Below are 27,901 nucleotides of genomic sequence, written 5' to 3' on the forward strand. Positions count from 1 at the left end.
ATTAATGGAAACCCTGCAGTTACATCAAAACCTCAGCTTCACCAGGCACACAAGCAAATATATATACCTTGTTTTGCAAAATCTGACAAAATAAATGATTAAACAGCTGAAAAACACAGAATGTGGACAAACATCCATAAAACCAAGGTGGAAAATGAACAAATATTTACAAACTTAACCAGAATAGCTGGACTAAGAGCAAGTGGATGAAATCTCTTGTTCTTGCAAATTCCTTAGCAACAGGGCTCTAATCCAGGACTGGTAAAGTTGCATGGAGCAGGATTGCTGTGGAGGAACAACGGGGAAGGGAGCTTGGACCAACGCTAGGGACAGAGCTAATTTTTTTCAGTTGGCTGGCCAAAGAAAACAATTTTGTTCTGGGTCAAACAAGAGATTTTTCTTTAATTTGAGGAAGATTAAAAAACCTCCAGATCAGACTTGAAAAAAATACATGTTTTATGATCCAAGTGTTTCATCTTCAGGATGGCTGGGGCTTGGACTCTTAGATCAACCTTCCCCCTGGCAGGAAAACCCATCTGGCTATGTAGCATCCTCTTCCCCTGCACACCAGAAAAGGTCCCAAAAGAGCTTTGCCCAGCCCTGCTCTCATAATCTGCAAAATACGACCACTGCAGAGATAGATGTTACTTGACTGCATTACTTTCATTTTATTTTAATGAAGAAATTGGACGTTAATGTGAGATATGAAAGAAGAAAATGCTTCAAGACACACGTAGGCAGCAACACTCTTTTGATCGTGAATCAGACAAACAGGATGAAGGCCAAAGCTTCCAAGGAAGCCACCCTAGGAGGGGGGGATGCAAAGTGGGGCCTTGTTTGTATCTGTGCTCTCTGGGAGATGCCCAACTGCTGGTGCTTTCATCTGGAGAATGAAAGGCTCCTGGGCCTGGCTGGTGAGCCGGACGTGTTTGCAGACAGCGGGGTAAGGGCTGGAGCAAGCGTGGAGCCAAGCGTGTGACTGCATCCCAAAACTCAGCAGAGGATTTTGTCACCACTCACCTTGCAAATGCAGCCCTTGGCAGGAAGGCACTGGTTTTAAGGGGCAGTAAATGCCTCGGGTTCTATTGATTCCCATGAATCATTCATCACACCCTGCGTTTTCCTGTTAAAGCTGTTAAAACAGGCACCATTTTGTGTGCATTTTTGGCAGGCCACATCTGGCTGTTGGCGGCACAGGAGGATCAGACTCGGAGCTGTTCACATACCTCCATGAGGACCCACCTTCCCCTTTATTCCCAACACCTGGCCACATGCCATTCCAAGATCAAAAGTGCCTTAGGTTGGGTTTTTTTAATGTACACCAAGGGTTAAAAAGAGCCTTTGGAGCCCTGTTACACAGAACTGCTTCCACACGCCAGCAATAGAGATTTAACAGCTTTTTGCCAGGAGGGCTGGCACATTTTTCAGCCAGGAGCCTGCTATTCCCAATTACTTAACTCCAGGAGCCTCCTCTGCTGCCCAAACGATGCCCTTCTGAAGCAGATGGTGTCGCTTAGACCCTCATCCCAAGTCATTCCCTTTTGCTCCTGCCTCCAGCCTGGTGGCTATTGGAAACAATGCTCTCCCTGGAGCCCAGGCTGCTGTTATTTGCCAAACAGTTGTCTCCTACACTCAGGAGAAGGGATTTCTGTGCAGGCAAGGGGAAAGGGAAGAGGCATGGCCGTGTAGATTCCTGGGATGACACGACAGGAGGTATCCGGTTCCCCGTGTGCCTGCGGCACAGCGGGTGCCACCGCAGCTGTGCGCGTTTCTGGGATCCCTCCCAAGTTGTGTTGTCCTCAAGGAGCTGCAAACCCACAGGCAGCTGTGCCTGTGCCAATGCACCCCGTGAAGGGGACAGTCCTGTGGCTTCCTGACTCCCGAGTGTCACCTGCTGCTGCCTCTGACTGAGCCACGGCCTCTCCATGGGAGACCCTGGCACCACACACGTGTCATTAGCAGAACCTGCTGGATTTTTCCCCTTGTTCTACCCAAAACAATGGCACATTGTTGGACCCCTTCACACGGAACTTGGGAGGAAGCCCATGGTTCAGACAACAGCTACTGCTCTGGTACCACAACTGAGCTCACAGCCCTTGCCCAAGCAAAGGGTCCTTGTTTAATTTCTGACGAGTCAAACCCAACCCACTTGGCTGATGAGGGTTTTGCACATCTCACACAATGACAATTCTGAACTCTACGATTTCCACAAAGGGTTCTTTTACTTCAGAACCAGCTCTTCATTTGATAATGGAAGATACTCTCCAAATATCATATTAATTAACCTAAACATGCAGTGGAATAGCTGATTTTTTGCAACCAACCTAGATTATTTCCATGGGAAGAGCAGCATTTGGCATCAAGACTGGCTACAGCAATGTAAGGCACCACCTAAACCCACAAAGAGGGAACAAGTCCTTCCCAGACCTGAAATCATCTACTCCAAGTGTAGTGGCCAAAAAGCAACTCAGACCACCAAAATAAAGATCCTTCCCAACTTCTTCAGCACTTGGTCCCTTAGCAAACCCTGCTGCACTCAGGTAGGGGAACTTGTGTTTTAGCTTTAACAGCACTTCAGCTGAATGCATCATTTCTGGACACTGAATTCCACGAGTCCTCCTGCCTTCTCCCTGCCCAGTCCTCCCTGCAGGCAGGTACAGCTAAGGCAGCTCATGCTTTAGGTGCTGAAGAAGTCTTGAAATTAGGGAATGGCTCCAAACCAGGCATGAAGACAGGAGATTAAGAATCTGCTGCCTGTTACATCTGCCCCAGCTTGGCAGGCAGCCTGGGACAGTCCATTTCTGCTGCGCTGGGCCGAGGGAGGATGTGATGGAGAGGGTGTTTAATCGCACCCTGTAATCTCCTCACTGTACATCTGTTACAGGCACTGGCTCCGCTTCCTCTCGCTGCCCGCCAGGAAGCAGCCGGGATTAACACAAACATGTTTGGGTTCAGGAGGATCCTTTGTTCCCAGGGTCAGTGCTGGATGTGCAGCTTTCTGTGCTCAGGGCCAGCCTGGCCAAGGGTGGACGCTTTGCTTTTAGTGTGGGCAGCACAACCCTTCAACACCCTTGTTGTTCCAGCACCTCCTGAAGGTGGCAGGGAGTGTTTTATATGAGTTTACCACTTTCCTCAGCACTTCTGCTGGTACTACCAATGGATGCTACAGTTTTAAACACAGCCTGGACTTTCTCCCCCCACTCCATCATCAACCAAAAATAACTCTCCAAAGTCCATCCCACTCATCGGGGAGGCAAAAATCCCATGTAATCAACTTTTCCTTGCCAGTCTCCACATTCTCTTGGCCACAGTCAGTAACAAATCACTTTTCCCAACTGCAACCTAAACAAATGCCACATGGACAACAACATCAGATGATGCGCACAGATCCCAGCCCGACTGCCCACGGCATTCCCGCGTGCCGCCTTGTGCCGTAGGAGTTTACACGGAGCCATTTACTGACTGAGCAAAACGCAGGGAGGGTGGGGGAAACTCGACTTAAACAACAACAGCCCCGGCTGTCGTCACCGCCCTCTGCTCCCAGCAGTGGCTCTGAGCTCCCCTCAGCTCTCCATATGCTGGGTAATTAAATCCTTGTGCTGCCACGATTCCCCGAATCCCCCAGGAAGGGTGAGGTGCACGCTCCAGGGGTCTCTGCCGATGGCACACGGGGGGATGTTGGCTGACAGGGAGCTGAGGCAGCCTGGGACAGAGCCCCAGTGATTGATTCCCTGCTTCCTCCTGCTCTCGGACACGCAGTGACACAGGCTGACCCCAAACAGGCCGAGCTTTACCCAAAAGCAGATGTGAATGCAAGTGCCTCAGAACAGCACCTCAGGGCCAGGCTGTACTGTGCTGCTTTAATTAAAGAGCTGCAATTCCCAACCAGATGAGTTAGTGGAAAACAAAGAACCACAGATTCTTCCTCCCCACAGAGTCTCACTGTCCATAAAGCTGCACTGACCTTAACTAAAAAATGACTCAGAAGTAGCTAAATGAATACAACCTTTAAGCATGGATAAGCTTTCATGAACACACTCCTTCAGGGCTGTTTCTAGGATTTCCTTTATGTTAAGCTGGGATAAAGAGGCTATAATCCACCCCAAGAAAATCCATTTTTGGTCTAGGAGACCCCCTCTTTAGAGATGTACAAACAGACAGCACAGGATGGCGAGACCCCAACTCCACAGATCCCTGACTGCCCACTGCAGGGAAAGCTCCTTCCAGCATCAATAGCTGCGGCAATATTCTGGTCCTGGAGCCGCACACAGTGGGCACGATGGGCAGCAGGTACCAACCCCAAACACAAAAATGCTGGCAGGCTGGAGAAAGGAAAGCCACGCCTTGGATGGGTGATGGAGCAAAGAGCAAGGGGCTGGGAGGAGATCCGTGGGTTTGGAGCTGCCCCCGGAGCACGGCTGTTCCCCAGGCAGCGCTGCCGCTCAGCGGTGGCTGCTCACACGGCAGGGACACAGAGCAGGAAGGGAAACCTGGGAAAAAACGGAGGTTTCCTCTCCTCAGCACAGCCATGAATTGATCTACAAGGGGAGAGGTCACAGGGAGAAATAAAGCAAAGGCACAAGCTTAGACTGGGCTGTAAGAATGTGCTGGGGCATAAAAATAGAGACCTAAGAGTGACTGGGAGTTAAAAGCTGGTTAAGGAAAACATGCATTTATACACAAAACCCACCAAGTGCCACAGCACAGAATCTTCCAATGAAGACTGGAAAACATCTCCATTGAGTCCAATCTTAAAGAGTGGTTAAAGATTTTATACAGCCATATATTAAACCCATTACAAAACATTATGACTCAAACCAATGTCTTCTGTTTAGCCTGTTCTTGTTAAATTGAGCATATTTTAGTCCCACCCCATCTGTAAGATTCTGGAGATACTCAATGCCCTTTTCCTTCCAGGCTAATTCCCATGAAAGTTTGGGCTGTGTCAGAATCCCAGAACCAGAAAAGTGTGGTAACTCCCACCTCTTGCCTAAGTCAGTAGAACTACCTCATATCTGTAATTCAGAAGTTTCTGAAACACACAGACCAAACCAAAATAAGCTTTTCCGTCCCCAGAGTTTGACTTTAAAAGGCCAGAACAGCTGCTGGTGTGGGTGAAGTGGTTAGAGACCTATGAAGCAAAAATATCTGCAGCTTCACACGAGAAGTGCTGCTCAGCACCACTGATCCTGTGGCTGGCCAGAGATGGAAACAGCACTAGCACAAGAAATTGCTCCTTGATCTCACATTCAGGGTAACCTGAGTATGAGAAACAGCTCTTTCATACAGAAAGGTCATATTTAATTTGAACTTGAACAAAACTATGTTATTTTTTTCATTCTCTGGAATGCTTATAAAGAAGTATGTTTGTTTCAAAGCTACTTTCTCTCAAGCTCCAGGGCTATGAGAAATACATCAAAAGGTGCAGGCAACAGGTTGGCTGCAGAAAAGAGCACTGGAATATTTGCATCACGTAACCATCACACCAGGATGCCTTCCCCTGAGCTGAGGAACAAGTGTTTCCCACAAGGATAAGCTCTCCTCACCAAAATTAGGAGGTTTTCTTCCAAAAGCTAGTCCCCAGCCCTGAGCAGGTTGGTATCACACAGAGCATCTCTCCAGATCAGCACACTGAGAACGCTGGATGTGGGGTGGACTGTGACATACCCAGAGGTGGTCACCCACCAACCTGAGTCCATCTGCAGAGGAAAACACTGCTTGGCCACTTTATTAAATAGGTTAAACACATCCTGGGACCTCACACTGACTATGTTGGCTAAATCACTGTACCTGAGGTCATATTGCTCCTTCCCAGGAAAAAAGTTAAGAGAATCTCAGCACATGCTGCTGGAAACACATCTGCAGCTGTCAGGCACAGCTTTGAGATCTGTTGGACTGATTGCAGATAACAGCTACTGCCTTCCCAGCCAAGGTAAATAATTAAATACTAGCAGAGGAGTTCAAAGCCTCAGCAGCTGCCCCTCCTGCCCTCCCCCAGCGCACATTCCCGTACTCAGCTCAGCAGAGCAGATCCAGGAGGTTATCCATGTAATCATCTGTACAATCTCACAAAAAAAGTGATGCTGCTTCCAGTAGCTGCAACACTAAGTGATGAAATCTGACTGTGGAGCTGGTGGAAACAATAGAGACCTTGGGAGAGGCACAGATTTAGATTTCAAGACAGGCAACTTGATTTTTAAAGGATAACCTGGGAAGGTCACACCAGGGGTTGCACCCAAGGAGGACAAGAAGGTAAAGGCTAACAAAAGCAAGGTATCTTATTTGCAGAGGTACCTGCTAATGATGTATTGTGAGACTGAGAGGAGAAACAATTACTGAAGTTAATTTTGAAACTTCTCTCTTACACCACCACATGATAAACAAATTCCCCATCACCTCACCCCAGACACAAACCCCTACCCTTTGGGTGGTAGAACCTGGAGAGAGCCTCTTCCAGACCTATCCTGTTTTTCCTGTGGTTTTCTCTCCCCCTACAGTTTCCCAGATTTTATTATAACACAAAAAGATCAGCAAGAGGAACTCTGCTACAGAGATGTCCTGTCCTCCATCAAAAATCGCATGGAGACCCAGGTTTATGTAACACACCTACAATCCTTTTTAGGGAGCCTCTGCAATATAGCAATTTTGATGGTAATTTAGCAGCATTAACACACCTTGTTTTCAGTTTAGAGCCTTTTTAACTGCAATCTCTACCTACAACAGAATTTCACACTCCAGATCATTATGACACCAGCAAGGGATGGGGGAAGGTGAACTTATGCTGGTAAACATCTTTGGTCTGGGTACAAATGTACCCTCAAACTGGGCAAGCACAACTTGTGCTGCCTGGGAAATGAAACCCAAAATGAGGGGAAACCCCCAAAGTAAGGTGTTCCTAGCTTTAAACAGGCCAGACTGCACAAAAAATAAAAAAATGTTGGGGAATGAGCAAGGATTGAGAAAATAGAAAGCAAAGGGATAATTGGCCTTTTTGAAAACTCAGAAATTCAGATGATTTACTGCTTTAATGCCTGTGTGTTTCAGTTACTTCTTACCTTCTGCTCCCCACATGAGCACTGTGCAGACAGGACACATTTGCACCCCTGAACTGAACCACAGGGCAGTCAGCCCTGTATCTGTAATATTTATAGCAACAACATTTACCACAGAGGTATGAAAATGGCCCTGCTAACCTTCATCTTGCACCTTCACCAATGTGACATGAGTCACCTGCGGCTCATTCACTGTGTTTAACAAAGGCAGCGGAGAAACAAGAACCCATGGCCCTAGAGCAGCCTGCTGGAACTTCTAAAAATGCCAAAATGACCAAGAAGTGCCACGTGGTGAAAGAGTTCACACCTGAGCTCCAGTGCAGAAATGCACTGGATTTCCTCCTGCATCATAAAACCTATTATTTTGTACAGGTATCTGAATAATAACAATAAAACATGCCAGGCAAATAAGTATACAACATAAAGCAGAAAACTAATCAGGGAAATAGATGCACTGGCAACTTACTGATTCCTCTTACAGAGCCCCTGAGTGAGTTCCCATTCCCTCCTGTACTTAAAGCACCCACCAGCTGAGCCTGGGTTTCTGTTTGCTGCAGAAGTGGTGAAAAAACCCTCAACCCCCCGATTTATGGGTGATTTTTAAAGTTCTGCTAAGGTTGTTTGGCTCTGGGTGTTACAATGTGCCTTCCCAAGGCTGCAGGGAGCAGAGGGGCACTGGGAAGGACCCAGCAGAGCAGGGCAGAGGGGACAGAGCCACCCAAGGCCATCGAGCCAAGTGGCTGCTGGCCCCCAGACCAGCCTAATCTTGACCAAAGCCGATCAAGCTGCCTTAACTCCCATGGGGGGACTGGCAGGTTAATGGAGCAGTGCTGCAATGTCCTGCCAAACGAGGGTAATTCAGGACACGTTTTGACTTCTAAGTAGAAAAATTGTTTAACCTGTAATTTAATTTTCAGCTAAGTCATATAATCCCGTTCAATTCATTTTTTTATTAGTTGCGGAAAAAACGTGGGGATTGGAAACGCTTTGGAGTAAGAGAAAAAGCACCTCAGATCTGCAGACATTGAAGCTAAGCTGAGTTAGCAACTCCAAAGGGAGACTCTGCACCTGCAGCAGCTCTGAACAGCAGCTGGTAATGCAGCAAGACAAGCTGAGCTCCGCACAGCCACGTGAGAACAGGCAGGAGGTCGGGGAAAAGAGGCCAGGAACAACTCCTGGAACCCCTGCAAGGTCTGTGGGATCCCAGAGCTGTGTGGGACACACAGCCCTACACAACAGGAGTGAGACTGGAACAGCACCCTGCAACCTTGGTGTTGTGAAATGCCAAGTGAAGAGTTCCCTTTCTGCTATGCTCACAAACACCCATCGGGAAGACTGGTTCCCCTCTTCCCCTGCATGAGCACATGAGCTTAATTAAGCATGCTGTTCAACGATTTGCATGGCATGACTTGTCTACAAACCAGAGATGTTGCAAGCCTGTTATCTGTTAACAGCAGAAAAACCCCTCAAAAAGCACAGGTCATCTCATCTCCAGGGATCTGTTTGAGACCCAGCTCATTCCTAAGCAGCAACAGCAATTTCTGCCATGACCCAGCTACAACAGCAAAACCAACTGGAATATTTCATGTTGTACTGCTGATGACAATTTGGTTTTGAGGGGAGAATCCTGGCTGGTTTTGGAAATGAAAGCCATCCTAACACCCCAGGCCACAGAGGAATGATGCTCCTGGTGCAGCACGGGGGCCCACTGGTCACCTTTACCACACACAAACCATCTCCCTCCTCCTACACCCATACAGGAGGAAAAAATACAAGAACTCCAAGAACTGCTAGGACAGAAAGCTTTGGTATATCTGGATTTAAGTAAGGATGAAAACTGGTGTTGTGGGGTTACATTACCCAAAGAGTGGATTATTAAACTATGCTGTACATGCAGTTCCTCTGAAAGGATTAAGTCCAACACCCTCTCAGGGGTACAAGCCACAGACAAGAACACAGGGGGTGGGATACCCAAAGATTAAATCAACCATTTTGGCAGCACAAGTGAGGTATTTAGACATAGACCAGTTTCAGCCATTTCCCCAGTCCCAGAGCAACTTCCAGATCCTGTCCTCATTTTCCTGGGATGTCTATTGTAAAGACAAGGAGAGGAAGGAAAAAAGAAAAAAAAACATTATCACAAACACAGCACCATTAAAACAGAGTTGAAGAATATGCGGATGCTACTGAAAAACCACTTCCAAAGTGGTTCCCCATCATGTGGGGAAACATTTAGCTCCTGCTGACCAGTTAGTGACCCCAGGGAAGAGGCTTTCCATTGCAAACCCCACTGTCCACCACCAAGGAATGGAAACACCCTTCTCCAAGAGAGCAGTCCCAGCTGTATCCCTGCAACTGGACACTGATCTAGTGAGGGGTGGCTGGAATAAAACAGTCCTGGGAGCATCACAAGAGACTCTCCTAACTGGTTACTGTCTTTTTTTCATCCTAATTTCAGAGCTCAAGTGCCACATAAGAACCAAAAATAAAGTGTCAGCCGATAGGTTTTGCATGGAAGAAACAGGAGCTGTACCACTTAAAAAAGGAGCAGTTTAACCAAGTGCCAAATGAGCCATTTGCATTAACCTTGTGAAACAGGATATGAAGCACTTTTAGCAAGAAACAGGAGATTGACTTTATTAGAAAAATACTTTTAAGGTTCAAATCCATCAAACCATTTGTAGCCAGGGATGATTTGTAAAGGACATTATTGGCTGACAAAGCTGGCTTTTGGCTGTTCAAGGCATCAGGAATTACCACCCAGAGGGACATTACCTGTTCTCAGCTAATGAGTGACACCAGTGCCAAACATCAGGCACAGGACATCAACTGGGGTAGAAAATGGCTCTTTTGGGTTCAGGAAGAAAACTATTCTGAGACATCCACAAGAAGCCAAGACATTTCACCTGGTATAAAGGAGATTATAGAGAAGAAATGTGTATTGTTCTCCTATGCTTATCTAGACTCAATCAAAGTTATCTAAACTCAATCAGACACTGAAAACCATCTTGGGTTTGGATCAGATAAACCTCTCCCCATGAAATTAAGGAGACTCACAATTCCTAATTGCTGTCTTAAGCAACAAGACTGAAAAATCTATGGCTTGTTTCAAACAAACAAACCCATCACCTCAGGGTCAATGTTGTAACTTGGTTTATTTTAGCTTTGAATTTACTATGTTGCAAATGCCATCCCCACCCATTGGGCTCTGGTAAGACCAGCCTCTTCCTCCTGCCCGACTTCTCACTTCTACTTCTGACCCAGGATTTTATTGCAGAGGGAAACCAGGGTTATTGGCCATAAAAGGAAAAGACCCATCTGTCACATTTCTGTGGAGGAGAGTCAACTAAGAGGAACTTCAGCAACTTCCTCAAAGCTCCGGAAACACCAGAGGCCACTGCCGTCCCCCCTTATAAGGATTAAAGGGCTTTTCTCCCCCTTCCGTCAGGGATGCGCGTGGGCACCAGCAGCAGACAGTGGAGGAGCACAGATGCCTCCTTCTGAAGGAGGACAAAAGGGAAGGGAAAGAAAAAGGCAGCAGTGAACAGGCATTTTAGGGAGTTTTGCCCCAGGATCCCCTGCTCTGTGAGGGCACTGTAGATGCACACTTTTCCTTGGTGACCCAATATGCTCCTTTCCATGCAATCCTTCTGATGCATCTGCTGGAATTAACAAGCTGAAAATTTCATTTACATCAAGAATGCATTTGGCCTTTTAGTTGTGGCATGTTTATGTTTGCTGAACAAACCTCTATTTTCTTCCATCAGATATTAATCTGAATTCCTGACCTCAACTATGGGCATGCTCAATCCAAAAATAAGGGGAGTCAGAAGTTATTTCATCCAGGATCATTAACTTTGCTTTTTTTTTTTTAATGAAAAAGTATTCTTTTACATTTACACCACTAACCACAGGCACGCTTAAACTCACTTAACACACAGATGAAGGTGAGATATCCCTGCACTTAAAACCACTTGCCAGCAGCTCACCGGACCTAATTTCAGATATATCAACAAGAAAAGCTGACAGGATAATTTCATTTTTGTTTCACTTTCAGAATCACATGAAACAATGCAGCAGTATTGGGTGGAAACCACAAAACTGATTATGAGCTCAGAAGTAAAGGTTCCTGAGCTTGTCTGTAAGATCTTAACAGCACAATGGTGCTTGGGGAAAAAAAGTCAGTGCCATGCTCACAGAGCATCTAAAAATCCCAAAATATTGCTTATTGTAGAGTTTTTTTGAGGGGGAGAGTTTTTTATTTCTGAGGAAACTACATAGTTGGAGTTTAGTAATTTTAGGGTAATCCAAGGACTCACTGCTTTGGAGTTAGAGCAGCTCCAAGTCTCTTCTTACAGATTCTTACAGGTTCCCAGATGCATGAATGGTGGCTCCCCTCTTCCCAGCACCAGCCTCTTACACAAGAGACTTCCAATCAGAAGGGAACCAAACAACACAAGATGTTCTCTTCCCCTTTACATCATAGAAAAGACTGCTCTGTCCCACACCAAACCTTAAAACAAACTGCTTCACACTGGGCAAAGTCTCCCAGTGATCTCCAGAAGTCCCACTAGTAGAGCATATTCTAATATTTATCTTCAGTTCCATTTATCCATGTTCAGGTACATAAGCTGAACCTTTGGTAACACATTCTACCACCCAGCACCTTTGTGAAAGGGTTTAGTGTGGTGGGTCAGATGCCTCCCAGCAGCCAGAGAAAGACCCTCAACCCTCTCCCCTTCTTTTAATACATAAACACTATTGCTTGACTTCTAAGCAGCACCAAGAGGATATATCATAACAGGAAACACAAAAACTTCACTTTTTGGTTTTGACCACCAACCCAGAACCTCTCCCTTGGAAGAACAACTTTTCAGGAGTAGCTTGAAAAACACCCTGGCTTACAGCAGAGTCTCATTAAAGGACAGGAGAATGTTCCCCCTCCTCAAGTCACAATAAACCACCAAAATAAATACAGTTCAGAGAGGCATCAAACAGCTCCAGGCTGCAAGCTTTCTTTGTGTGTATTGTTTAAAACAGTTCTGTAAATCTGATCTTCACTAATTACTCTTGGGCCACTTGGGTCCCACTGCTAAACCTGAGGCTGATGTTCCCTTGCCAGTCTGTGTTACTTATCCCAACAGCTTCCAGTGCCAATTTATTTTATGAAGACCCTCAGCAGAGATCTTACTCAGAGGGGGGAAAAAAAAACCCAAGGGGAAAAAAAAACCCAAGCAGGTATAACATCTGACTTCACTGTTCTTGAATGCAAAACCCCACAAGCCCTTTTTGACACGAGGCTCCTAAAAATAACTCATCCTTAAAAAAGTCTGGTTATTTTTATACAGTCACAAGAATCACTGGATTGCTTCTAATTATCCCATCCTTCCTTGAAATGTCTATTTGTGCTCAACACAACTGGCTGCGACACCAGTGGAATCATAACACATCCTGAATTACAGGCAACTGGGTAAGTTTAGTTTCACCTTGTGAACAGTTTTGAGAGAACAAAAGTTAAAAAAAGCCCATTTTACTGTGATCTTTGGAGTCTGTGTTAAAAAGGTGCCAGTTCAAGGTAAAAACAGGTCTTACACTGGCCGCAACAAAAACCAAAATCTGTCTGTAACAAGGACTTGCAGCAGGATTAGAAATGTTGCACCTAAAAAGGATCAGCAGGCAGATTCCTAAAAAGCCCCTAGAGCAGGACTAGTCTAATAGACTTCTCTGGCTTTCCTGTAAATACATCCTTACAGCCTCTGGCTTTCCTGTAAATACATCCTTACAGCCTCTGGCTCCCAGGGCACATTGACTTTGCTCCAGACAGTGATAACACAGAGGAATCTGCTCAAGGCACAACAGAAATACGGACAGTTGTCCATCTGCACCATGCCCAGCCATTCCAGCTGGACCCTCATGGTGAGCAGGCTCTCACTGCATGGTCCCAGAGCCTCCCGTGGTGCAGTCAGAGCTCAGCTCTTACTGGAACTCATTACTGCACATCCGAATATCTGCATGCAAAACTTGCTAGACACTTATTCATAGGAAGCTTGGCTCCTGCCTGATTTTCTTAATGCTCCTCCACACCCTGAGGGGAAGAACAATTCCAGAATTAATATCTACAGCCCCATCTTCTTCTCCCAAGCTTCATCTCAAAGCTAGAACTCACACCATATCTTTCTGCTATTGTTTCACACTATTTTTTTTTTCTCCTTTCAAAACGTGATGCCTTTATCTGAAGAGTCATGCATTGCAATTTGTATTGTCATGGCAACAGGACTCCCTCCCCTGCCCAAAGCCCATCCCCAGGCTCATTGTGCTCATTACCAGACGGGCAGGCAGCACCCTGCATACAGATTAACCTCTCAACGTGGGCTGCTCTCCCTTCAGCTGGACTGACACAGCTCCTGCTATGGGGTTATGGTTGCACCAGAAGAAGGGAAAGAGTCTTCCTAAGTCAAATTTCCTCTATTCAAAGAAATAAGTTTTACTCAAGGCATTTTTGTAGTACGTTTTTGTTGTGCTGGTTAAAATGACGAGACCCAGGTTCATAAGCTGTGTGAGTGGTGCAATAAAAAAGAATATTTAGAGCAGGTGTAAGAGGGCTTTACTAAGGCAGCTTGGGCATACTGATAAAGAAAAAGGGGAAGATTGCTCCACAAAGGAACACAGTCAAGAACAGGGCTCTGGAGCCCTCTTATGGCAGCTTGCTCTCAGCTTCCTCAGAGCAGAATTCCACATACGCCTCTGTAAGGACAAGGATGCAATGCCATTAAGGTGGGAAAGAACACCTTATGGCTTTGATCACACAGGTGTAAAACCCCACACTTCCAGCTCCTTCAGTGGTCCTGCTGGGTGTGCAAAGACTGCACAAGCCTCACATTTAAAGTGGGACAGAAGACACTGAGACCAATCTCCTCCACAGCTAAAGCGCCGCTTCAGCCACAGAAACGCGTATGGGAAAAAACCCAAATTCACTGCTCCAGTGCTAACAATGGCTCCACAGGGATGTCAGGCTGACCAGTGCCATGCACGAAAGCCAAACTGGTTTCATACCAACAATTTCTTGACTTCTCCAAGCCAATAAGTTCTGACAGAGCCACAGATCTCAGTTCCAAAATCCCTGCCCAGCAGCCACTCAGGGAGCACATGGTGAGGAGGGGGCTCACCTAAGCTGGGAAGAGCTGGGCTCTGAAGGGGTTACAGAGATTCAACAGCAGGGAAATATTTATGAAGAAAAGATGCTGAGCTGTGCATGTTTTCCAGGCTGGAGATGGTTTTAATTTACCTCTTGCAAAGGCTGTGATTATTTGCTGCTGATTTTTGTTGAAAGCAGCTATTCGAGGCTCACCTACTCCCTCTGGTGTCACAGCTCTGCAGCTGAGCCAGAACAAAACACCCCTTAAACTCACACAAACTACAAAGAATCCTGCTTTTTTTCCCCCCCCCTGGAAAAGAGGAAGCATTTTTAAGCATTAGTGATGGCCCTTCCCAGGCACAAAGCAGTCTTTGACTATAGCATGCTAAGGACAGTACAGACATCTCCTAGAGCTTAGAGCTACAGCCAGGAGTAAATCTTATTTTCCAGCTCTTTCTTCAGAGACTGGTCTCTGCCTGACTTTTGCTCAACTGCAGCATCCATCACACTCCTCATATGATTTTCCTATAGTTCTGGTCAACGCTGCCATGCCTGTGTTAAAGTATTAGATTTTTTTTTAGGAGATGTTTTAAAACTGGGGAAGTATCGTCACCATTACAAGACTGGAGTCAGGCACCCAGTCCTCATGGGACTAGCTATACACTGTGGGAGGAAGCTGCATCTCACCAGCCCTCTCATATCACTCCAGGAGCTCCAGGAACCTGCACATCCCCTTAGACTGTTTTCAGTCTAACTGAAACTAGAAACTGGTTTCCAGGTTTCACCATGGTTAAAAACTGCCACCTCCCAACCAGGAATGCTTTCCCAGGCATTTCCCAGATGCCACTCTGCTGCATGGTTCTTCTGTTTCTTTCTTCTCAACCTGCTCCTCCTCTTCTTTGTCTTTGTGTTTCTTCTGCTTTCTTTCACTACTGAGCTGCCATACGATGCTGCTATAGCACCGAGGAGAACAAACACAGCTCCTTATCCTCCCTTTTTCATTTGTAGCTGCTTCTCTCCCCATTCCACTTGGGAATCTTGCATCCTCTCCTGCATTGTCTGCCCCATGCCTCTTCCCCCCCAGCTGGCAGCAGCTTACCCAGCCTGGCAGAATCTCTCCTCAGCCCACATGAACAAGGTTTCCAAGCTCTCCTCATAAAGCATCTACTCCACATTCCCTGATTAATACATACCTTGAAGGGAACCATAAATATTTGCCTGGATTTTCTGTTAATCTTGCTCTGACATAGCTATTAGGATTACTGGAGTGAGGGTTGATAAGCAATGGGGTGAGTGCTGGAGTGTTTCGGGAGATGACAGCAACATCTTGCTGTATTTCACTGATGTGGATGCCTTGGTGACCTGCACTAATCCACTTGGAAAATTACTATGAGAGAACAAAGAGTCTTAAAATATGAAGCTGAGGGAGGTGGAGTGCTGCAAAAGAGAAGTTTATTTCCAGACCAGCCTTTTCTAAATATATGCATAAACATCTGCATTCAGTGCAAAGTGGAGAACCACAAACAGAAATGAGCAGAGAATAAGCCAGAGCAGGACCTCCCCACACACCCACATGCATTGGTCCAGCAGGAGAAACCCAGGAGCTCTAATTTATAGCATAACCTTTCTCTCAGTACAGACACACACACAAAAACAACTACTCTCAGCCTGAACAACAGCCACTTAACAAAGCATCATACAAAAACAAAGGCTGTTTTGCAGAGTTCAGGTCAAAAGCAGGGTTTTGGATGCAGTGATGACCTACAGCCCTTTTCACATAGACCTCTTACTCCTGAATATTAAAATGCTGCTTAGCTCCTTCACCAGCATGATTAGCATGACCCAGTGTAGGGTCAGTAAAAGTCCATCTAGACCTGTGCTGTTTGGAGAGCAAGGAGGAAGCTCCTTATGGACAGGGCAGGAATGCTGCTCCTCACACTGCTCCCCATGGGCCAGGGACAGTCTGCACTTTATTTAATAGCTCTCTATAAATTCTTCTTTGAATTTGCACTGTGGCCTTTGAATCACACGTGTTCTGAGGCTGTCTCTCCCCTGGCAGCACTAATTAACACACCACAGGATTCCCAGGAGAGTGTTACCTACTGAATCCAGGCTTCCACTCCCTGCAGTCCCTCAGCTCCATGGTTCTCAGAAAGCCACATGTTCACACCTAGGCTGGCTCAGCCTGGCCAGTCTGGCTGGATCACAGCTGGAAGTGGTGGGGCTGCAGACTGATGATGTTACAGCAATAGATTTCAACTCAGAATGAGCCAAAAGTGACCATTAAATAGGGTGTCCTATAAAAGCACCTATTCCTTTTATTCCATTTACAACTAAGTCTAAAGTCTTCCCCTTCCCCCTTCTCAGTCAGGATCTCCAACTTGATCCAAAAGCTCCAAGATGACTCAAAGCACGGGTTTTCAGCCAGCTCTGCCTTTTAGACTTTTAATACTATCTTCTCATTATCTGTTATATTTAAAATGTTACACACATCTCTGGAGGTGTAGCCTGACAGACTCATCAAGTGATCTCAACATTTCTCCTCAGAGACTTAGCTTTAACATCTTACTGTCTGTAAGGCAGATTTCTAGACTGCAGAGAATAATTTTAAACTTCTTCTAAGGGTCTTCTACCTTCCTGTCATTCTTGACTAAGAACCAGAAAAAATACTTGGTGTCACTAATGTCATAATATAAAGAAAATGCCATCTGACTCCGTATGCCCAAAATGTAAGTCCAAGGACTGCAACAGCTTTCCTGGTAATTGGCACTGCTTGCTTTCACTTTTCCAGAGTGATGAGGTACTTCAGAAAAATGATCCAGTCCAAATTTTTGGGACAGCATGTCATCAAACCCACAGAGAGCAGCAAGAAGGTTCAGTGATACTGCAAAGACACCCTGAGCAGAAATCAATCTGGAGTAACACATGCAAGCAGATCACGGGAATTTTGCATATTCCTGACAAGCAGCTGTAATGATTCCATGTGGGAGACAAGTCAGAGGACTGGCAGAGGATCCCAGTCTGCTTTGCTATGGCTGTACAGTTGCACAATTCATTGCACACAAGAACAGTCCACCCAATGCACTGAGTAAATATCTTTTAGTTTTACATAACCAGATCAGCCAGGCCAGCCTTTCCCCCACACCCTGGAGCTCCCCAGTGCCTCTGGGCTGTTTATCCAGTCTCACAGGCAAGGGAAAAATTAGGGAATGGGCATCCAGGAACAGCAGGAGAGTGTGTATGTGCAGGCACACACAGCACCTGCACTAATACCAACACTCACCTTTGCAGATACTGCCTGGGCACTGGAGATGGCAGATATCCTATTTCTCTAGAAAAAAAGCTGAAGAATAACCCCTGATTTCAGAGTAACAATTGATTGGTGTCTTAGCCATGGCAACTTGCCACCCACAAAGGGATGCAGGCGAGGGATAACATGTCTCTTATTCAGCAGCTACTTTATTCCCATTTAACTTTCAGAGCTCACAGGAGGGAAGAGAAAAACCAACAGCTACAGCTAATGCACAGCAGCTCTTGCCTCATCAGGCCATCTCATTCCTGCTCACAGCTGGACCTTGAGGCTGCCCCTCACAGCAACAGAGATTGGAGCCAACTGCAGTGTGAGACCATTGCTACACATATTGCTGCTCCCAAGCATTTCCCCCTGGTGTGAGCCACCCTTGTTGGGATCAAAGTATTTAATTTATACCACGTGTTTTAATTTATCTCCTTATGGAGGTAAGGCACAGGGAAAGTAACTGCAAGTATCACAGTGAGAGTTCAAATGTCAGACAAGGGACCTGATCCATGTGTTTGGTGAGGCCCCAGAGTTTCTACCTGGTCCTTAGGGGATTCCCTGCATTTTTCCATTGTTTTTACTCATTTGCACACCTTGAGTTCACTGTGCTTGGATCAGGAAAAGGAAATTAAATATATCACAGAATAGTTTGGGTTGGAGAGGACCTTACAGCTCATCTTGTTCTACCCCCTGCCACAGGCAGGGACACCTTCCACTATCCCAGGCTGCTCCAAGCCTGGTCCAACCTGGCCTTGGACACTTCCAGGGATGGGGAATCCACAGCTTCTCTGGGAAAATATAATTGTACCCAGGGCACTGCAGTGCTTGTTTCTTTATATCAGGGGTCAGCTCGGAGTAGGTAAAGGGTGCTTTGCTTTCAGAGACCAGCTCAAACCAGCTGTGTTAAGTCTCCTGTGCAGAACATGGTTTAGTCTGGCAGATGGAGATCCTAAGTGAGACTCATTAATCTGTTAGCACTTTCACCCACCCACCGACCTCCCAGTGGTCTGAAGTCATGGTTTTCTGACAAATCCAGAAATCTATAGCTTGTACAACAGCTGCAACCAGAATAAAGTTCCAGGAAGAAAAAAATGTTTCATTTAACTACATGGGTAGGTAGGTCAAAATTATTCAAAAGATCTCAGAGTATAAGAAATTAGTGTCTGAAAGGATCTGCATGCTAGTCTGTAGCACAAAACTGGAAAAAACAACTAATAACTCCTGCAACACCTGTTCTTCACTCTGCACACCTAGAATACAAATGGTTAAAGCTACAGGACAACAAAACCCTTCAAAAGAGAAGTTTTTCTTAAAAAACACCCCAGTTGTTACCTGCAGACAGAACAGCTACAAAACCAACTCTTGTTCACATAACTACATCTCATTACGCTCTACCCCAGACACAGAACGGTGAAGACCAAGGCTCTAAACAACAAATAAAGCCAAGAAGTTGGCAAGCCGTGCTCAGGGCTGGCTGGTGCTGTGCCTATCTCCATATCTAGAAAGGTTCAATGTGCTCATTCTGGGAGGCCAAGAAAAGCTAAATATAGTAGCAGGCTACCAGCAAACACCCAACCTGGCACTGCTTCCAGCTACCTGAAAAATCCATCCCTCTCTCTGCGGGCCACTCTAATAGCTGCAATCCTTTCCCTTCTTTGGGGAGAACTTTCAGGTTTGACTTACATGGATAATTGCACAAACAAACTAAGGGATGGAGGTAATGCAGGAACAGCACTGATACTTCTCACTCAGGGGGATCATCTGGCCCTTTCAGATTGGGTTTTTTTTGTTAAGCCTGACATCCACTTGCAAATAGGAGAGAGCATCCTCCCCTCACACATCAGGAGCCAAGTCCTCGTACGGCAACTGCCTCTAAGAGCAGAGACAGAATCCAAGAGCATCTGTTTTGTTTTAACCTCTGCCCTTAAAGGAGGACCCAGAAAGGAAAAAGACCCAAACCCTTTAAGCTGGCTTTGTTGGTGTGTATTAGGTTTTCAATCAGAAAAAGCCTCGGGGAGAGCTGCTCACCTCTCGGCTTCTGAATGGCATCACGGATGTTGTGTTTCAAGCTGCAACCCTGAAGACAGACCCCAATTTTGACCAGGCTTTGAGATTTAGCTTAAAGGCATGCATGCTCCCTACACAAAAAAAAAATGAGGTCAAAGAAGCTTCTTTTGAAAAAATAAATAGAGCAATAAAGCATTCTTTCAGACTGGCTTCACAGGGGATAAATCACTGAACAAATACAGCCATCTTATCTTGTTGGCAAATGGCACATTACAGCATCCAGCTTCACGGGAAATGCTCTGCTTGGTCGGAGAGCAAACTGATTTCTCATTGTCTCTGAAAATGCTGCTCTTTACTTTTTACAAGACCTGTTTGTTTTTAAAAAAAACCACATGATCTCTAGGCAGTGCCAAGCCTGCTTTGCCTTCTGCCTCTCAACGCTTTCCTGGATGCCTCAGGACTTCCTAGCAACCTCACAGCAGAAACACGATCCATCTCCTCTGACCAGGAGGACAACTTGTTTAAAATGGTATCCCAACAATATCCTGGCTGCCCTCCTGGCATTCCCAACATGGATGGGATGCAGCAACCACAGGATTCCATGAACAACAGAGTGAAGGAGGTGAGACAGGCAGGGTTCTCACAGTACATGGAAGTAAAGCTTTCCCCAGACACACATTTTCAGCCTCCTTGTCACTTCTAAAATCAAACCCAGACACTAAGGACACCCAGTGAGGAACAAGAGCTCATGGGTGGTTACAGAACCATCCCTGGCTGTGGCACCCAGAGGCAGCGATGCCTGTTCAGCATTTTGGCACTGATTTATGACAAGTGCACTTGCCTTTCCATTAGCCACAACTCTCTCAGTTGACCCCTGAGCTCGGAGAGGCAGCCTCGACATTAAACTCCCATCGGCTCTCAGTCCCACTGACCTCATCCCCAAAACTCGCTGCCATGTTTTACATCAGCCGGGGCCGACGCATTCCATTAATGCTGCCCTGGCTCGGGGAAACATCTGCTCTGTTTACACTGGTAGCAGCACAGAGAACACTTAAAGCATCACCTTTGCTCCCCCAGCCCATGGCAGGAGGAACAGCCCCCCGTGGGGCAGGCCCTGCATCTCCTGACCCCCAGCACTCCAACCTGGCCATTAGTTATTCAACAGGGCAGAGGTCACTCACACCATCAAGGCACAGGGGAGGTGTTGGGTGGTAGCAAAGAAGGTGGATTTCTCCAGGCCAGAAGTGCAAGTTTGAGAGGGGAATTTGTGCTGACCCTAGCTGAAGATGAGCAGGCTGACTGGAAATAAGGATGGAATGTCAGAAAATTATTGAACTTTTTAAACCCAAATGGTTTTATAGACTGAGGGCAGAGATTCAATGGATATGGATGGTTAATGGTCCACCTAAATAAAATGTGCACCTCCAGGGTGCTGCTGGGTGCCACAGTCACCCTCACATCCCTGTAGCTCCATGACCAGGGCAGGGGTCCTTGCAGGGTGGGTTGTCCCACAGAAACAAGGAAGGACAGGATATCTTCCTGAAAGCAAAGCACAGTTCATCCAAAACAATCCCCCCACAAGCACTGCAAGAACCACCATAAAAACCACAGCTGCAGCCACCTGGGAGAGCCTGACAGCTCTGAAATACCTGTTCAGGCAGGGGATGCTTATCTACCAGCACCACGTGCTAGGGGCTTGGGGCAAGTCTCCACCAGATCAAGGGGGATGTTATTACATATATTCCCAAGAATTCCTGACAGCTAAGACCTCCAAAAGGCAAACCCCAAATACTTGCTGCTGCTGTTGTTCCAGGGTTAGGTGTGCATTAAATTAACCCCTGATGTCTTCTGCTGCTGCTGAAGCTTCCTTTACTATTAACCACCCAGTCAAGGCTAGAGCTGCTAACAATCCCATTAAGACACAAAATTGTACAGCAGCCTTGGAATATCCAACAGCAACTGCCACAATAGAGGCCAAGCACACCACATACAGGGCATTCAGCAAGGGACATCAGCTTTTGCTACAATGAAGTCAGGAACAGGTTTTTCCCCATCACTGATCATTTCAACAGTCCATGAATTTGCTGCATTTTAGATTTCTGCCTTGCCCTTTGACAGAACTTGGACTATGAACTCACACAAAAAGACCCTGACACTCACAGAGGGCTAAGTCCACTATTCCAACACCCCTATCAATAAGCAGCAAAGCCCCAAACCACCCTTTTAAATTTTTTTAATTTTGAAACTGCACACTAATGAAGCCTGGTTTGATTGGGGCTGTGCCATGTAATTCTGTTAACCCCACCAATCCTGAATGCAATGACAGGTATTGGAGAGGGAAAAGAATAACAACTGTATTTGCTTGTGATCTTCTGCAATACATTAGGGAAGAGTAACACAATCTGCACAAACACTCCCTGTTTTTCAGTTCATTCCCAGTGTCCAAAGCATAAGCAGGTCACAGCTTTGCCAATTCTACAATAAAGCTGAAACACTGACTTAAGGATTTTCATCTAGCTCCTTTTCAACCAAAAAGATGAAAATTCAGTCAAAGGGGAAGAAGCTGGCACTGAATGAGACAAATCAAATTGTCCCTTTCCGGTTCCTTAATTCACATGTTAGGGGACAACCACAGCTGGGAATTTCAATCTCTGGAGCAATTAAAGAAAATTAAATTCAGGGAATGAGGCCTTATGCACTCAAAGCTTCATTAACCCTCTTGCCTTTTAATTAAATACGCGCACATGAAATTTTGGACAGAGTACTTGCCTCACTGACAATGCTCAATTTTAGCGGCAAATCAGTACTTGCCTTTTTTTAAAAAAAGAACTACACTGGGATTGTAAACTCTAGACCTCTCCAGCTTCACAACAGCTTTATTAAATACAGTAGAAATTACTGCCTATCACCAGCTCCCACTTCATGGGAACGTCTGCTCTCCCTCAAACGCACCAGCAAAGCTCTGCTTTGGGCTCACTTTGAGATAACAGACAGCCCCACCAGCACCACGGATAAAACATGAGCCAGGATTTAAGAGCCCTACACTTATTACGATCAGTAAGAGAAATAAAGTTGGCGAGCTACAGCAGGATAGGTTTTACAGCCCACGGAGCAGAGATTAGAGCAGCCAGCCTCTCTTTTAAATACTGCTCATCCTTACAAAAGGCTCAGGCAGGCGCCAAAGGCGGTGTGTGACTAGAACAGTTTAACGGATAATCTTTGAAAGGGGATATTGTCAAGTCTGCCCAGCCTAAATATCGAGCTGGCTTTGTGTGAGTTACCATCTGACTTGTGAGGGAGTCACGCTGCTCCTGCGCTGGCCTCCCGCCTTCCTGGGAATGTCAATGAAGCAGATTCAAGTTCATGGGGATGCGTGACCGCCTGGCAGGGACCGAGCTCCGGCTGCTTTGATGTGTCCCCACATCCATCCACAACAGGGGCTCCCACCTGATGCACGGGCAGGCAGTCACACGTTCTGGGATCAGCAGCACGGAGAGGGAAGACACACATGGTCCCTTCGCTGTCTCCAAGAGACTTCTCAGGAATCTGTCACCTCGAGCCAGACATTTCACCCAGAGATGTGCTCTCATCACTAGCAACCAAAGTTATGCCTCTGGGAGGGATCAGCCTTCAGTTTGTCTATTTTCTTTGTAAGCACGTTGTTGGGAGAGGGACTTGTCTTTTGCCAGCACACACTGATCAGTTCTGGGTTTGTAGTTTACTGCTGACCTATGCATTTTAGCTGTTTTGGCTATTCAAAGAGGACGGCGTGCGGTTAGAGATGACCTTCTCTGACTGTCACCATGAGAGTTGATACATTTGACAGTCAATGACACTCCCATCCTCACACGTGCCCCCCTCTCAAGGGGAAAGCCAACACAACAGACAACTGTTCACACAAGCCCTCCAAGGGATGCCAGAATCCCAAGCGAATGCTTTGCCCAATTGAGTGAAGAGGCACAGCTCCATTAACCAGAAGCAGGCAATTCCTCATGCCCAATATTCACAGGTTAATTGCTGCATCCCTAAAATAATGTTCTGGTTTAATAGCAGCCGTATTCTCTCACATGGAGCAGAGTGAGCTGTTTGCTGCTGTAGGATGCCCTTGGTGCTACCAAGGACAATCTGAACACACTGAGCATGACAGGCTCTCGCTGAATGCAAAAATAAACGCAGCCACTTTGCTTCCTCAGCCTTTGACACCAGCAGGGGAAGGGGCTTCCTGCTACAGCAACAAGGAGCACGTGAGTTTTGTGATGCTTGAAGTGCTGCCAGGCAGAACACAACCCATCACTCCATTTCTCTGCTGCTAGAAATTACAGGTCCATTAACCCTTCTCTGTGCATGAGATGCTTTTCCCATTTGCACGCAGCAAATAAGCAAAGAGGATGTGCATGCTAAGTGTGCACAGGTGTGCTCCAGGGTGAGGGAGGCATTTCCAATGCAAACCTGCCCATACAAACAGTTCTGATGCTATCATTTTATGATGACAACATTTCCTGACCCAGTTTCTATCTTGCTCCCCATTCCTCTGCTACAAGTAGTAATTAGTAATGTCAGTGTTCTGGCTGAATTGCTACAGTCCATTAATAATGCAAGAGTAGTAACAGAGTGAGAGCAGAAGAAAAGAGGCATGAAGGTTAAAAGCAATAAGAGAATGCATTTTGGGGGACACTGGAAGGGGAAAGGAGAAGAGGAGTAGAATTGCTGGCCTACTGAGATTATAAAACATAAACTTCAAAACATATCATTCCTTTCAGGTGGAAGTGCTGGGTGAATCAGTCATGGCTAATTAGAGGATAATATGCAAATAGGAATGACACACAGAGGTGATTTTTACTAAATTAGAAGTAAACTTGTGTTTCACCTTCCTACTGCCTCACCACTTGGTGTTCCCGTTTCTCCGTTACTCATGTTCTGGAGGTCAGTGGTAACCTGGGATCCCACACATGACACACACAAGTTTCCCCTCTGCAGAGAATTTCTGCTGAGACCAGCCCATACCTGCCCATCTAGAGCCAAACCTTTAATGCCACTAATCCATCTGCTCTGGGCACACCTTAACCCCAGGCTCTGCTCAAGCTGTTTATGACATGTGCTACGAACCTAAAATAGAGCTGGGTTTGAATAGGTAACCCAGCATTTCCCCAGGCTTCCATGCCTTGGGAATCTTCTCCAACTGACAGCAGCTCCCCCGAGAGCAACATCTTCACCCCTACCTAAGGCACACAATCCTCCTCATGACACTGAATAATGCTGCTGGAACTGCATCCTCAACTGCAACACCTGGGAACTTGTTTTTTTCCTTTTATTTTCTCCTTTTCCTGCCAAGCCCAGCATAGAACCAAAAGCAATAAAGGAGTCTATAGGCCTGGTGATGATGCTTGCCTGTTCCTGCTGAATGAGAACTCACATGAAGGTGGAAGGGCTGAAGTGTCTCTGTATGTCAGGAAGGTGGCTGGTTTGGGGCTGACTTGGTCCAACACTGAAAAACAGGGATCTTCTACAGGAAGATTTGTAAGACAATTGAACTCACTCTGAAAGGTCTTCTGTTTGGCTTCCTACATGGTACCAGGCCTCTTGTGAGTGATGATGTACAAAGCAACACACGTGCTCTTTCCATTACCTGAAATCACACGTCACTCCCTCTTGAAATACATATTTCAATAACTTCAATAAGCTTATCAATGTTATAACTTAACTGCAGCTCAGCTCATTCTGACACTTAAACTACTTCAAAGTCCTCTAGCATGAAGGGTTTGGATACCCAGAAAGCATAAAAACCCAGTTCATTGAGATGAATGGAAGAATAGGAAAGGAAGGAAAAAGAAAAGAAGATCAGCTTCAGAACTGCATGGTGTTTTGGGCATTTCAAGTATCACTTCCTCTGTGGAGAGGAAGTGAGAGGAGCTGGAGGTTCTCAGATACAAACAGCTTCCCCTCCATGACAATGAGAGAAAAGGATGGGTGTTTTTAAAAAGGAAGAAAAAGAAAAAAATGAAACAAGAAAAAAGGAAAGCAAGCCAGCCTGAACACACTGTGACCAAATTAGGAAACAAACTCCACTGACAGCCTCCAGAATGGCCATCGTCTGCAGCAGCCTTGTGTTAGCTCAGGAAGTCTGATGACTGTGTCATCTGCTGAAATCTGTTTATGTGAAAACAGAAAGGAGAAGCAAAACACCTCCCCACACTCCCTGAGCAAAGTTAGGCCATCTCAGGCTCTGGCCCGAGGAGTCATCAGGGCCTTGACTGGATGCTATTCCAAACCTCTGCTGCTGACTCACGCCCCTCCAAAGATAACTCTGCCCTGGAAGCACTAAGGTACAGCAAAATGAGGTGTATGGGTTTTTTAAGTGCATTTTTTAAGTGGTTAGCTGTGGCAGATGAAGCTGAGGTTAGAGATCAGTGATTACTATGACAGGAATGTGAGGGGGAGGACAGAGAAGGAAGATACAGCTTTTTGAGTAAGGTCAGAACAATGTTTTTAATTTGCCTTGGGAACAGCCTTTTTCCATCCTGTCCAACATTCATTTCCACTGCAGCAGCAAAATGATAACCCTGCTCCAACACTCTGCAAATACACTAGGCAGGGTTTTAACCTGAAACTGCTGTATCAAGCTCACAGCAGTCCCAGGAACACTCGGTGGCACTGCTACCCTTTTGTGGAGACAGACAAGTGACTGAGCAAAGTTGCTTCATTGCTTCAAAATCAAACAAATAAAGGAACCTGAGCACTCTGGTCCATACAGAGATTTAGGGTTTCTCCCTGATGTTAGTGTGACCATGTTACATTACTCCCACTCTTGTCTGCATGATATGGAAGAAAACCCTCTTGGGTCCTTTTTATTATCAAAGGGATTGAGGAGGAAAAGGCAAAGCTTCCAGCTCACCTCAGCCACAGCACAACTACAGCTTTCAGGGTCCTTCCAGCCCCAGGAGTTTGGCTACGAGGCCACTCCACCAATTCTCCACATTCAAGGCAGTCAACAGTCTTTCACAACCCACTCAGGTGCTCTTACCCAATTCCTCATGGAATCCATCACTTTTCTCCAAAGACAGTTATCATAAACCAGAACTGACCACCACAGGTGCGCTGCTTCTCTCAGTGTTCCCTTTCCCTAAACAGTTGTAGGCTCCCTGTGTCGAAGGACAAAAGGCTAAAACAAGATGCTGAAGCGTAAATTTCCACCTCCATGTGAAATTGTACTCAGTACTTGTGAACCTCTCCTCAGCAAAAGAGAAAGCTATGAATGGAACCTGCTACCTCGTATGGACCTGACACAGAGGCACTCACTGGTCAGTGAACAGCCTTTTCAACTGGCTTTTCACCAACTGGATATTGCTGTACAAGGCAAAATGCAAGCACAGGAGTAAGCTTTGTTGCTCAAAATTGCACTGACTTACACAGTCCATTTTTAAAGGGGCTACTCTTGAGTTCCTGCTTTCAGCAGCTTTTTTTTCTTTCTTCCCTGAGACAGATACCCCATTTAATCTGACCTCTTTCCTCAGGTCCATTTCCAGGCTGGGCCTCACCCTCTCCTCTGTCAGACTCATTTATCAAGTGAAGCATTTCCACATACCACTGCATAAATAGACTTGACCTTGTTAAAGCAGCAGCAGCACCTGAGCTCTTACTGATGGAGTCTCTCCAACCCACCACAGCACTTAACCCAGCCTACTCCTACCCTCTTTCCAGGTGGGGTATTGTCAGAGCTTCTACAGCCCTTTCCTAAGTGTCTCAAAGGGTGACAAGTTGGCAAGCAGTGATTTGGGGATAATTATTGCGCCTGCTTCTCTGGAAAGGGGCATTTAGGACCAATTTACTGCAGACACCACTCAGTTCTTACAACTGCTCCTGCCCAGCCCAAGCACACAAGCAAAAATCAAGGTGTAAGACAGCACCCACGGCACGTGGCTTTCCTTTGTAGTCTCCTCCCAGGATAAGTATCTTGCCCAGCATAAATCTGGGGTTGAGAAGATCTCCTGACTCTCAGCACTCCCCAGCACTCTGATCCTCCCCGCCTCAATGGGACAGCCCAAAGCGTTCAGCGCACGTGCGCGTCCTCCACGGGACTGTACTTTTAAGATTTGCTCTGCCACGAGCTCTCTCCTGTTATCTATCTCCCTTTAGAACCTGGCAATAAAACCTACTGGGGTGTTATCTGCTGCCTACAATTACCTCAACCCCACCTTCGACCTTGGTCCCTCCCTCCGGCCCATCCCTTTGCGGAGATGGGGAATGAGCCGCGCTCCGATAGCATTGCGCTCGCCCTGCCTGCGGCTCGGCACCGGCACCGCTGCTGCAGCCGAGCTTCAATGTCCTTTTATGGAAGAAAAATGAAAATCGCCTGCCCAGCCGTGGAGAGCCTGAGCCGGGCTGAGCAGAGCTGACAGACGGAAACTCGCC

At 46.3% G+C, this 27,901-nt stretch overlaps 1 protein-coding gene across 12 annotated transcripts in view; it reads right to left on the minus strand.

The window, feature by feature from the left end:
- The window catches only part of RNF216 (ring finger protein 216), an 84,747-nt gene that overhangs the window by 12,223 nt on the left and 44,623 nt on the right, over positions 1-27,901 (minus strand). The window lies entirely within an intron of this gene.

This window comes from Cyanistes caeruleus, chromosome 17 (genome assembly GCF_971803275.1).
Source record: "Cyanistes caeruleus chromosome 17, bCyaCae1.hap1.1, whole genome shotgun sequence".
NCBI lineage: Eukaryota > Metazoa > Chordata > Aves > Passeriformes > Paridae > Cyanistes > Cyanistes caeruleus.